The sequence below is a fragment of the Suncus etruscus genome, chromosome 8 (genome assembly GCF_024139225.1).
Source record: "Suncus etruscus isolate mSunEtr1 chromosome 8, mSunEtr1.pri.cur, whole genome shotgun sequence".
In the NCBI taxonomy this organism is placed as follows: domain Eukaryota; kingdom Metazoa; phylum Chordata; class Mammalia; order Eulipotyphla; family Soricidae; genus Suncus; species Suncus etruscus.
The window spans coordinates 90,853,364-90,867,594 of NC_064855.1; the positions used below are offsets into that span (position 1 = coordinate 90,853,364).

General features: G+C 36.8%; 1 protein-coding gene across 1 annotated transcript in view; it reads right to left on the reverse strand.

Moving 5' to 3' along the window:
* Positions 1–14,231, reverse strand: part of KLF12 (KLF transcription factor 12) — a 501,377-nt gene that overhangs the window by 421,039 nt on the left and 66,107 nt on the right. Inside the window, exon 2 of the mRNA XM_049778917.1 lies at positions 49–106. The gene's annotated coding sequence lies outside the window, so the exon portion shown is untranslated. The remainder of the gene's footprint in view (positions 1–48; positions 107–14,231) is intronic.

Sequence of the window (14,231 nt, forward strand, 5' to 3'; positions counted from 1 at the left end):
AAAATGGCACTGTTTGTATAGAAAGAATGAGGAAGTAATGAAACTTACCCTGTGTGCAATGCAGAAGAAATTCAGAAACTCTGGGAATGAATCTGGAGCATGTCCCCTATAAATAAAAAAAGAGAATTCATTTTGTGAAAGTGAGAAATTCCAGACTATACGTTTACAGAAGCATGGACCAAAGGTCAGCATAAACACAACTCCTAGAAAGTATCTCTCTAGAAAGTTCTTAGCACACATATAAAAAAATAGTAGCAAAATATAAATAATACCCAACTGGAAGTGAAAATAAAACATAGTGTTACCTTTTCAAAGATATGATGCTCTTCAACATATTAAATACAAACTTTACTAAATATGCATGTTAAAGAGGGTATCTACTTACAACTTAATGATCCTGAGAATAGGGAAGACTATAAAAAGAAATAGTGTTTTGGTCTAGAAATACTAATTAAATAATTTCTGAAATCATAACTACCATAGATTTAAAAATAGTTTTTGTCACTCAAATTCTAGCAACAGTCAACTTGGTGTGTCTCACTGAAAACTGAAAAACACATAAATACATAGAAAAAAAGTGATAAGGGAAAACAAAATATGCAGGTGGCAAGCCTACATAAAAGAATTCCTTAATATATTAATAAAATTAAATTTTAGATTCCATAGAATTTTAAAAATCAATGGTTGGCATGCTAAAATGGAACAGACAAAAACAAGTAGTAGAATAACGGAGTCAAGTGTATCCATGAACTGTTTTATAGGCAGGTTGATCATTCAGAATCAAGATTCTCCTTAATAGGTCATGAGTCTAGTCTGACCCTAAATATTGTACCATCATTATTTTAAGTCAATGCCAATGGGAAAGAATGAGCAATGTTTCATGCATTATCCAAAGAGTGTAAAAAACAATGTAATCTAATAAATAGGCATCTCCTAAATTTCCTTCCCTTTGGAACAATTAAGACTATCTACTCTGGATGTTTATATTATAAGAATACAGAATTTGGGGAAAAGTTTGCATTTCTGATGAAATCCCAAGTTTTCTCTACAAAAGAAACTTTATTGGTATAATTTTTTTACTTATGAATAAAAAAGATGAAAGAAGATCTCCAGTACTTTGCCTATTATGTGATTTCTTTTCTAACAGTCAGCATTTAACAGAGTACCTGGTAGATGGCAAGTTCTCTTTAAAAAGAAAATTAATGAAAGCATAGTGATAAAGAATAAAACATAATTATGTTGGAAAAAGTGCATGAATAAATCTTGTCAGCTCCTGATTTACACCATTTCTCGGACCTTTATTTATAGAACTATGACTAGTCTTAACGACCTACAAGATAGTAAAAACAAAATAACATAAAATATAAAGATAACACAAAATAGAATGAAAGATCTAATTTTTTTTATTTTACATTGTTTGTTGTTGCATTTCCTAGGAATAGTGGCTATCTAGGAATAACTGATACAACCAAGTACTTCATTATTACATTTTAAGGGGGCAGGGAGTGGAACTTATATTTTCTTAGCAGTTCCGACCATGTGATCGTAAAGTACAAGATGTCTAAAAGAGGCCAATTACCATGAATTGGAAATAGAGAAGAATCAAAGGCAAAAAATGTTGACCTTTGCACTTCCGTAAACCTTTCTAAGACTTTTCTTGAGGCATAGCAAGTTCCAAATCCTGCTCAATGGTGCTCAAGGAAATGCTTTGTTCAGGCATTTTTTAAAGAAAACAGTCAATAACTATGCTTGTTCCTTTGAATTCAGCTGCACCAGCTGCTTATTTAATGACACTGAAATTAGGAGGCTTTGTTCTGCTGGTGGCCACACAGCAGCGATCCTTGGTATACTTCAAGCTCCCAAACAAAGCCCTTTAAAAGGCATCTCGCCGCCATGTCATCAATCCACATATGTCCAGAGAATAAATTATTTGCAAAATAAACAAGTCAAATGGACCAAATATATAATGGAAGAACTGAGAGGGGAATGCATTATGAGAAAAAAACCTTGAGGCTGAACATTAATGATCTCATTTACAAAGTAAAGGCAGAGTGTATTTCTTAAAATATCTCCCCAAAATAGGGCCGGAGAGATAGCGTGAATGGAGGTAGGGTGTTTGCCTTGCATGCAGAAGGATGGTGGTTCAAATCCTGGCACCCCATATGGTCCCCCGAGCCTGCCAGGAGCGATTTCTGAGTGTAGAGCCAGGAGTGACCCCTGAGCGCTGCCAAGTATGACCCAAAAAAACAAAAAAAAAAAAAAACAAAAAAACAAAAATGTAAGAAAATATCTCCCCTGCAAATCAAAACAACAATGAGATACCATCTCACACCACAGAAACTGGCACACATCACAAAGAATGAGAACAATCGGTGCTGGCGAGGATGTGGAGAGAAATGAACTCTTATCCACTGCTGGTGGGAACTAGTCCAACCTCTATGGAAAGCGATATGGAGATTCCTCCAAAAACTAGAAATTGAGCTCCCACACGATCCAGCTATACCACTTCTAGGAATATACCCTAGAAACACAAGAACACAATACAAAACCCCCCTCGTCACACCTATGTTTATTGCAGCACTATTCACAATAGTCAGGCTCTGGAAACAACCAAGATGCCCTTCAACAGATGAATGGCTAAAGAAACTGTGATACATATACACAATGGAATATTATGCAGCCGTCAGGAGAGATGAAGTCATGAAATTTTCCTATACATGGATGTACATGGAGTCTATTATGCTGAGTAAAATAAGTCAGAGGGAGAGAGAGAGAGGCACAGAATAGTCTTACTCATCTATGGGTTTTAAGAAAAATAAAAGTCATCTTTGCAACAATCCTCAGAGACAATGAGGGGAGGGCTGGAAATTCCAGCTCACTTCATGAAGCTCACCACAAAGAGTGGTGGGTGCAGTTATAGAAATAACTACACTGAGAACTACCATAATCATGTGAATGAATGAGGGAACTGGAAAGCCTGTCTGGAGTACAGGTGGGGGTGGGGTGGGATGGAGGGAGATTTGGTACATTGGTGGTGGGAATGTTGCACTGGTGAAGGGGGGTGTTCTTTACATGACTGAAACCTAATCACAATCATATTTGTAATCAAGATGTTTAAATAAATAAAATATATACTAAAAAAAAAGAAAATATCTCCCCCAAAATTGTGGGACAAGATATGTCTGTGGCAAATATTCATTTCAATACTATGCCTGTTATCTGTATCACAGAAATATTGTGTGATACATTATGTCACTAGTGGCATCAAAGACTCAACCAGAGGGAATGTGCCATAACATCTTACAATCTTTTTCTTTTTTTTTTTTTGCTTTAGCTTGAACTACAATGTATTAAATAATGCAATGTATTGTATATAATAATATATTGTATATACATTGTATTCCATTACTGAATAACAATATTTTTTTTTCTTAACACCACCCATCACCAGTGCAACATTCCCATCACCAATGTCCCAAGTCTCCCTCCTCCCCACCCGACCCCCGCCTGTACTCTAAACAGGTTCTCAATTTCCCTCATACATTCTCATTATTAGGACAGTTCAAAATGTAGTTATTTATCCAACTAAACTCATCACTCTTTGTGATGAGCTTCCTGAGGTGAGCTGGAACTTCCGGCTCTTTTCTCTTTTGTGTCTGAAAGTTATTATTGCAAGAATGTCTTTTTCTTACCACTTTTTCTTACCACTTCAGATTTCCAATAAAAAAACAACAATAAAGCAGACTAGTTTACTTCCTTTTAAAAAATTATTTATTTAATATGGGACCAGAGAAATAGTACAGTGGATAGGGCACTTGCTTTGCATGCATCCAGCCAAACCATGTTTGATCCTCAGCTTCCCATATGTCCCATGTCCCCTAAACCCTCCAGAAGTGATCCCTGCGCATAAACTGGAGTAAGCCCTAGTACAGAGTACAGCCAGTGTGCTGTCCCCCTCCCAAATAATAAAAATTATTTAAGGACTAATTCCAGTCCTGTTGATAACTGTTCCAGACATTCAATCTTCGTATTTCAACCCCACAACGAATAAAAGTATCTCTCCATCAATAACTCCAGTTCTCTCCCAGTCCTGACCCCGCCATACTGCTATGGCCAATTCCAGATTACTCCTATTTGTATGTTTGGGAGGTGGCAGTGCTCAGAGTTACATTCCAGATAGTGCTCAGGAGAACATATGATGTATCTAAGTTGAAACAGGATTAGCCTTATGCAAGGCATGTGCCTTAACTAGCCTGCCCATACCCAAATCAATCTCCCTAGTCCAAGTCCAGTTTTCTTTCCTACAAAAGTTATCTTTACAGTACCTAAAAGCTAAAAAGGTTGAAAATCATCAAATTATAAATGATCACCCCTAATTAAAAGCATACAATAGTATATATGTAATATGTATTTATATATATAAATCTTGTCCCCCTCTGCATTTTTCTCACTCTTAAATACATGGTATATGCACACAGGGGCATTCTGTTATTTTCTAAGAGCCCTTTTTCCCCCTAAACAAATAAAACTCTAAATATCCAAATTCCTGTAAGGAGGACAAAAGAGATGATCCAACCATTGAGAATTTATAAACTACTGTAGGAATCCCCATGTCTCCTCTTCCTAGTTTTCTATGGCATTTTTTAAAATGAATTAAAACTGGGTTATAGGTAGGTATGATAGTACAGCTGATAGGGCATTTGCCTTGCAATAGTCAACCCAGGTTCAATCCCCAGCACCCCATATGGTCCCCCAAGCCTGCCAGGTGTGATCCTTGAGTGTCACCAGGTGTGGTAGACAAAACAAAACAAAACAAAACAAAAAGCTGGATTATAAGACCTCTAAGTCAAACTACATCAATCCTATAGGACCATCTTCTCTGAATGACAACCCAACAGACTTTCCCTGAACATAACCAACACAAATTGAGATCAAAGTATTTGGAATGCAGAGAGATCACTGACCTAAGAAACACATCCTCACCAACTCAATCTAGATTGCTTAAGCCTGTCTACATTTGGATTGACTCCAAATGCAAAAGGGAAGAAGAGAGACAAATGACGAAGTAAAAGACAATGCATTTACTGAATGTTCCTGGATATCAAAAAGGCAGGATTTCTACAAACGATTGGAGACACAGTACCACAGGATGCCAACAGGGCTCAGCTGTGATTCTATTCAATTTAACAAATATTTATTATATATCTTTTGCCAACTCAAATGTATGAAGAATTCCAAATTGTATTTATATCCTGGGGGTATTACACAGTGCTGGAACAGACAGTAAGTACTTCATGAATTTGAAAAGAATGAAGAAAAAGGGGAGAAAAGAAAAGTTTTAGGGAGGGCATTCACTAATGTCTGAGAAGCAAAGATAAACAATATGGAAAATAAGTTTTCAAAGTGCTGGGGCTCAGGATTTAATCAGTATTCCCTTCCCTTCTTTTCTTATCTAACTTGAGAGCTCTCTGTCCTTTTTCTTGAGACACCAAACAGATAAAACAAAAGGGAGATTTGCTTTTTAAAAATTAAATTACAGGGCCCGGAGAGATAGAACAGCAGTGTTTGCCTTGCAAGCAGCCAATCCAGAACCTAAAGTGGTTGGTTCAAATCCCAGTGTCCCACATGGTCCCTTGTGCCTACCAGGAGCTATTTCTGAGCAGACAGCCAGGAGTAACCCCTGAGCACCGCCGGGTGTGACCCAAAAACAAACAAACAAAATTTAAATTACAGGCAGAGTTTTGTTACAAGAACTTAGATAACACAAAACTGAAAAGTATTTCTTAAGCCTGGACACACATAAGAGTCATGTTGGGGCCTCTGTAGGTCAGCAGGCCTGCAGAGTCATGTACACTGTCCTCTGCCCAGCCAAGCCCCAGGGAGCAGGAGGACAGATATAGCTTCAGAGCCAGGCCTGAACCTTGCCTCCAAAAGTTACCGTCTCTACCTCCGCAGGTTTCACAGGGAACAAAGAGAACACTAACCATCTGGTCTCTCCAGAGAACTCCTTGTCACTGGGAAGGTGCCAACAGGGAGCTAGCTGGAAAGACAAACACTCAGACTGCATTGAGAGCAATGGGAAAATGCCATTATGTTCAGTGAGCACAGATTCAACTAGTACTAACCACCAAAATTACCTCTCAGACAAGGATTTTAGAGAGGGAATATTTAATGAGCATAAAGAAACAATGGAATGGATAGTCAATAAGACACTAGAGAATGTGAGATCAGAAATGCAAAAGAAAACTATAAGCAGAAATGACAGAACTAAGGAATTCAATAGGTGAAATAAAAAACTCACTGGAAACCCTCAGCAGCAGAGTAGCAGTAGCTGAGGATAAAATAAGTGAGTTCCAAAATGAAAAACAGAAAACCCAGATAAAAATAGAAGGTGTGAAAAAGTTTCAAACAAGATAAAACTGCAAACAAAAACTCTGGGATAAAGTCAAAGGAGAGGAACAAAATAAGAATCCTCAGCAACCCAGTGGTAAATTCCAATGAAGAAGCAATAGTCTAAGAAATCATCACTGATAAGTTTACAGACCTGAAGGACATATATACCCATGGTACCAGCTTAAACAGATGCTAAACAAAAACACTCCAAGATATATTACACTTCAAGACACATTCTAATCAGAATGACAAAAGCCAATTATGGAGACAGGATAGGAAAAGCAGCACACACCAAGAAAAAATTATATACAAAGTAGCACCCATAAGATTTATAGCAGGGGGCAGGAGAGATAGCATGGAGGTAAGGCGTTTGCCTTTCATGCAGAAGGTCATTGGTTCAAATCCCAGCATCCCATATGGTCCCCCGAGCCTGCCAGGAGCGATTTCTGAGCATGGAGCCAGGAGTAACCCCAGAGTGCTGCCAGGTGTGACCCAAAAAACAAAAACAAAAACAAACAAACAAAAAAATGATTTATAGCAAATTTTGCAAACAACTTCTCAAAAAAGGCTAAGGTGGACATACTTGTGACAGATGACATAGACTTCAGGGCTGAAAACGTTATGTCAGAGAACATCATTTCTTAATGATCAAGGGATATATTCACCAGGATTAACTAACTTATAAATGTATGCACATAATGAGGGACCAGCAAAATACTTAAAAGAATTGCTAAAAGACTTGAAGAAAGACACTGATAGCAACAGAATAATAGTTGGAGATTTCAACACTACTGTCATCTCTCAAAAGATAACTAGATTAAAACTCAGCAAGAGGGGCCTGAGAGATAGAACAGCAAATGGGTGTTTGCCTTGCATGCAGCCAGTCTAGGTCAGATGGTGGTTCGAATCCCAGGAATCCATATGGTCCCCGAGCAATTTCTGAGTCAAACAAAGGAGTAAAACAAAAAAGCAACTAGATAGTTGCTCCTGCTTACCTCAACTTCCTGGACCAGAGAGAAAGTACACAAGTTAGGCTCCAAGGTGAGCAGCTTTGCAGGGCTCAGCATGGCAGCCTTGGTCCCACCCCATTGGACCAGTAGGCAAGAACTGTCTGGGTGAAATTTCAGATCACCTGAGCAGCACCAGGGAGGCCCAAAAATAAAATAAAAAGTAAACTGTAAAAAAGTCATTTTTCTTCTGATCAAAAGTTATTTGTGGTGGCTGTTGCAAAATTCTGAATATACTAAAAATCAACGATCTGGATACTGCAAATGAAATGCTTCTATGTAAAATAAATATCAAAAGTCTTTAGGGATGTGTCTACACAGAGATATTGTTTTAGTAGGTTCTTTTTTTTCTGTGCTATATTGCTATATTGAAATGCATTTTTTATCATTTTACATGGACCAGAGGTATTTCATAAAGCATTAATATAAATCATTTCTTTTAAATATTAAATCTCATTTTCTCTTTCATAGTTCCCTAAAAATCAAGGATGCATACCATATGGAAATAAATCTGGGCTTCAACTGCTCTTTTAAAAAATCATAGCTTGGGGCAAAAAAAATGAAATTATAAAATCAACATTCAAATGCTGAAATTAATGAGATCATAATTGGGGAGTAGAGGATGAAATGTGATTAAGTTATTAGTGAATTATCAAGTGTGGTGTGGTAGAAATTGAATGAGCCTAAGAGTCAGGAGTTAAAAATATTTTCCTTTGGTGCTACTATCATTCCTTAAATTCCAGTGAATATATTTTTTAGAGATTACTGACAGGTAAATTTCCTTATAAAATAGTAGAAGGAGTGGGAACATTAAACCATAAGCCCCAAGTTCCATATCTGACCTCATCTTTTATAAGCTGAGCACTCCTCAGCAATTTACTCAAAATTACTTTCAAAAATTTTAAGTCAGAAATTCATTGTAAAAAAAAACAAAAACAAAACAGCTGAAGCTGTCATTAAGAAGTATGGGGAGGGAGGGAAGGAGAGAGGGAGGAAGGAAGGAGAGAGGAAGGGAGGGAGGGAGGGAGGGAGGGAGGGAGGGAGGGAGGGAGGGAGGGAGGGAGGGAGGGAGAGGGAGAAAGGGATGATTGGGGAGGAAGAAAGGGAAGAGACCTTAGCTTTCTCCAAGAATCTCTAAAATACTGTTCTCCACCATTTCCCCCTGTAGCATCACTTAAACTGTTTAATAGTTCCTTGTGTGCTTATTTTCTCATCTATAAAAGAGACATGTCCATTTCTTCTTAAGTTACTGAAATATAAATTAAGTGTTCTGCTTGACTCTGGAAAGTGACTGCGGTGTATGAAACAAATGGAGACTGGTTTCCCCTTATCTGCTGTTTAAACCAAGAAAGTTCAGTGCGTGTCCACAATACTGCCATTGGACACTGCAATTGGGTTTATTTTTAGGTTTTTGTTTTATGGAGTTTGTTGGTTTGAATTTCGGGGCCACACCAAGCAGCATTCAGGGTCTAGTGCTGGCTCTGTACTTAGAAGATACCATCTGGACCGTATGTGGTGCAGATAAAACCAGGATCACTCACATTCAAGGCCAAGTGCCTTATCTACTATATTATATCTCCAGTCCTGTAGTTAATTGTTTTGCTTTGTTTTGGCTGGTTGGTTGTTGCTTTTCGGTTTTTGGGCCACTCCCTGTGATGCTCAGGGGTTACTCCTGGCTATGCACTCAGAAATTGCTCCTAGCTTAGGGGACCATATGGGATGCTGGGGGATCTAACCGTGGTCCTTCCTAGGTCAGATGCATGCAAGACAAAACTGCTCCACTGCTCCAGCCCCTGTTTTGTTTTGTTTTAACAAGAGTCCCAGACAATTAGGAAAATAGAAAAGGCATAGTAGTATTTATTAAAAAAAAATGCAAACACACATCCCAGAAGTATGGAAGCATATTAGGGAAGAAAATCTAAAACTACATAAACAGAATTGCAACTATTTTTTATCATAACCATCCTTCTACTTTAGAAATCCCATCTCTGGAAAACAAACTGATGTCATATAAATGACAACTTTTTTCAAAGTGTTATTGCTTTTTTCCAAACATTTAACTGTTACCCTCCTAAAAGACAAAACCCCATGTTATGTCAAAAACATTTTTTTATTTAGAGTGAAAAGACACAGGCATATAGAAATGTTCCTCCAAATTTTTGAGGATTGTTTAAAAATAGCCATAATTATAAGTAGTTGTGAATGTAATGCTATTATTTAATTAAATCCTCAACTCTTGTGTAAGGATTAATTATTTCTTGTATTAAATTTCCTCCACTGTGTGACAATATGGAAGAATATATACCCGCACATGTGTGAGCTGCTCAAGTGTAATTAATGATGCGCTTTTATTCTCTATTATTGTGTGGAAAACATTCTGACACAAAATAAATGAAGCATAATCATTCAGAGTAATGATTCGAATGTACTGATTAATGATACCTAATAGCTTTTCTGTTCTTTAGTTAAATGAAAACGTTTACAGTTTAGGAATTGTTAGGGTATCCCTAAATGAAGGTTTTCTAGATAACTATTTTCCCTTATAGAAATCACCTACCCCCCATCAGCAAGTAAGTTCCCAACAACTGTAAAAACACACCACTCTTTTATGTGCAAAAGAAGAAAAAAACACAATTCTGACAAATGAATATGCAGTGCTAACATATCTATAGAGATGTTTAAATGTAGGAGAGAGGAGCCAATGGAACCTTGACTAGATAATCTGGGAAATTCTATTCCCAGAGCGCTCAGAAAATGTTAAACAATTCTGAGACTTTACACTAGGTATTTTCAAAATTCATTTAAAATAAGCTATCTCTAAACTGGGGAGGATTTCACTTGTGTAATATACAGATACAAAACAATTTCACTTAGATGAGATATCTCAAGTAGTCAAAGAACAAGAAAAGGCTTGAAACAAAACAAGGTAATAGTCTATTTATCTACTGATAATAAAAAAAAAAACCCTTGAACTTGACAACATTGAAGTTACCAAGAGCTTTTGATGCACAAAATCAATGCACCTTCAATACACCTCCATCAAGATGCCCAAATGGACTCTTCTTCCTACCTCGCTTTCATTTATTTCTTAGTATTCTCAGTTTTCTAAAGATGAAAATATTTTGTCTTTGAAAATTCAGACTGTATCTCCTTGTTTTGTTTGCCACTCTATATAAGTAAGTGATATGGAACTAAGCTACTGTTCACTGTGTTTCACAGGTGGTGGACCTAGAGCTAAGAAATACAAATCTTATCAATTAGTTTCAGTTTCTAAATTAGGAGTAACTCAAATATACTGGGCAGCCTCATTCGACTGTCTAACAGCTATCTAAAAGGCTGGACAGATATTTCCACCTTGGTCAGGAGTATGGGTCAGTTGGTGAGCACACTCAAAGCCTAGTTATCAAATAGGTCAACCTCTCCCCCAGCTCTGGTGCCCTACAAGCACTTCCGGGACCCAGCACTGCACCATCAGCAGCACTACTACATGTAGTTCTTATTTGTGGTAATAGATGCACAACTGAACACTACAAAGCTGTAAAAATGATGAAATCATGCAATTCACTGCAACATGGATGAAAATAGAAGATATTATGCTAAATGAAGTGAACAAGAAGAAGGAGGATTAACACTGGATGATATCACTTATATGTGGTCTTTAGAATTACCAGATGAGGAAATGAAATAGTTTAAAACAGTGGAGGTGCCTGGCTTATCCTTGGCCCCAAATATGGGGAAGAGAAGGAAATAAAAAGAATGGAGGAAAGAGTAAAATGAGAGATGAGAAGTAATGGCAGACATGGGGTCAAGGGGATTTAGGTGCATCAGGGGTGTTAAGGAAGGACAGAATGAAATATTCAAACCAGAGACAACAACACTGAAATCATGAGACCTAAACCTTAACAACCAAACCGAAAAAGGGGCCTGTCAAGATGGCATGTTGGTTGGGAGTAGGGGAGGAGGCAAGCATCAGTGACCTCCTGAAGGAAAAACAGAGACATTCATTGCAGCTCATCCATACAGATTCACGGAGATAACACAGAGGAAACTCTCAGCAGCACTGTCAGTGGTACACACCAGCATCAAATCATCAGAAATGACCTCATTGTACTGTCACTTGCATCTCCTCTTGGAGTAAAGCATAAGTACCATAACAGATTTCAGCACTAATTATTAATATGCATTTTTCTAGTCTTAATTTGAAACTGTAAGGCTCATGTTTGATAATCCTTTCTCTCTATTCATCATATGGCATGATGAATATAATATAACCAGTTTTCTATGGCCCCAGAGGAAGAACTCACTGGAGTAGGACATACTTTCTGTCCATAGTGCTAAGTCCATAGCATATAGTCCAGAGCGTCACCAGGAACAACTGCTGAGCACTGAGCTAGGAGTAGCCCATCAGCCTGGTTAGTTGTTGCCCAAAACTACAACAAACACACACCAAAAAAATAAATAAAATAGCAATTTCAACTGTACAGAGTTTCTTATTCCAGCAGCTTCAAACACAGTGACGCTTCTAAAAGTAAAAAATGTCTCTGAATGCTGAATCACCTGTTTTTAAGCCCATCTGAACTGTAACCTGATTTTAAAAAGTGCATTGATAAATTGTAGATTCAAGGAACAAAACAGCCACTCAAACGTATTTATATGTACTGCCATAGCTTTTTCTATAGATTCAGATTATGCTTTTTAAGTCCAAAAACCTCCTTTATAAAGTTTCTTCCAGTTAAGAAAAATATCTAACTTAAAAACTATGTCATGAGCAAATGTATGCTATAAAACTAAGCTATAAGAAGCTAAGGAAAAGATGATATGATGAAGAAGCTACACTTTTTCCTTTCATTCAGCCCTCAACTTTTTGTTTTTACCAAACATTCTCTCACCTCCCCAAGTCCTCAGGTTCCATACTCTGCTATTACTAGACATCTACTCTAAGAATGGCCAGATACAAGATGTGTTTCATGAGGATAAATACACACATCTTTTTGTGAAGATGAGTATCATGTTTGCTATTTCTGGCAAAGAACAGAGAATGTCCAAGGTTGTCAGTACAACTTTTATCTCCTATGATTTAACTGGACCTTTAGCAAACACAAAACATAACTTCAAAAGAAGGAAAAGATTTTTTCCTCCGATGATTGAATAAAGAAAGCCAAGAAAAGCTTTACAGGCCCAGGGCAAGAGGTGGGAAATGAGAGCGAATGAGCTGATAGACCTTCAACTAAAAAACAACAACAAAAAAAAAGTTGAGGAGAAAACTGGGAAGAAAAAAATGAAATTATTGTTTGTTTAAAATAAAGCAACTTTTACAAAGAATAATCAAAGATAATTTTTTCAATAAGGTAACATAACAGATATAGGTCAAAAAAAACATTAAAAAATGGTGATTTGGAGAAAGAAGTTTAACTTCACTTTCCTGACGATGATATTAAAGAGTTTAACAATATACACCAAAGTACAATACAACGTAGGTGCAAATATCAGGTTTCAACAGTATAGCCCACAAAACAAGCATCCCTCTTGAATATCAATTATTCACTGCCTTATATTAGACAATCTAGTTGATTTCAACAAATACATCTTGCATTTATTATTCAGAAAACTATAGGATGAGGATTCATCAATCAATACCCAAACAGTAATTTTTGTAGCCCACCCCAAACCCACATGTGTTTTTAATAATGAAGACAGCGTATTTTCCCCGCAACTTGTGCAGTAAATGTTGAAGTTTTAAGTGCAACCATGTGAACTTGCCATGTTTTGTCATTGAAAAATTGTAGAGTAATGGTAATTGCATATGGTTCCACCTGATACATAATACCTATCATTTAAAGCTAATAAAATAACTATGAAATAGAAGCCGAGGCAAAATGTCTCTGAATGCAAAATATCAAAATGCAAAATATAAGAAATCATTCATTTTGACTTTGGAAAGCAAGACAGCTTCTTGGAGCAGATGGTGCATAAACTAGGAATCACGTTTTGAACACTAGAATAGTGAGAAGAGGAAGAGACTGAGAAGGAAGAGCAGATGGGAATTCAGACTTTTAGACTGGGGAGATGCAAGTACATAAGCATGAGACCATAAAGTGTAATAGAATAATACAAATAGCAAAGTCATCTATTTTAATGACACTGAATAAAGTATGTGAGGGTCACTATTTGAAAAAAACTTCAATTCAACTGAATTTCTATTTAGATATCATAATCCATTAAGTATTTAGAATAAAGCAACAAATATAAAGGTTTTCTGATCAACAAAGAAAAATAAAATAAGTGACCATTCTCTATTTTAAAAAGTTACAAACATTCTCAAGTTCATGAACATCTCAAAATAAAACAATTAAATGTTCCTCATTCTGCTACAGATGCATGGAGATTAGAAGATAATGTTCTGCTGAGTGACATACAATAGATTTCTCTCCCTTGACTATTAGGCCAATAGATATTTCTTCCTAAAACATCAGGGGTTAAGACATTCCCCACTGGATTTAAAGGTCAGAGTCTTCCAGTCATTCCATTTACCAATCACTACAAGTAACCATTATGCATTTACCATGATAAAGGCAAAAGTTAATAATCATGAGAATTTGAGTGCTTTGTGGGAACGCTGGTTTTCTGCACAATTACGAAGATCATAATGAAGTCAAATCTACTGCTCCATTACACATATTATTCTTAGCCACAATAACAGTGTTTCGTTTAAGCTTTAGGAATGTATTTAAATAGATGGTTTAGGAAACAATAAAGCTTAAAAGAATACTGTAGGTGTATTCCAAATTTAGAGTGAGTAGGAAACATCAGGGGAATTTTATCTACTTCATC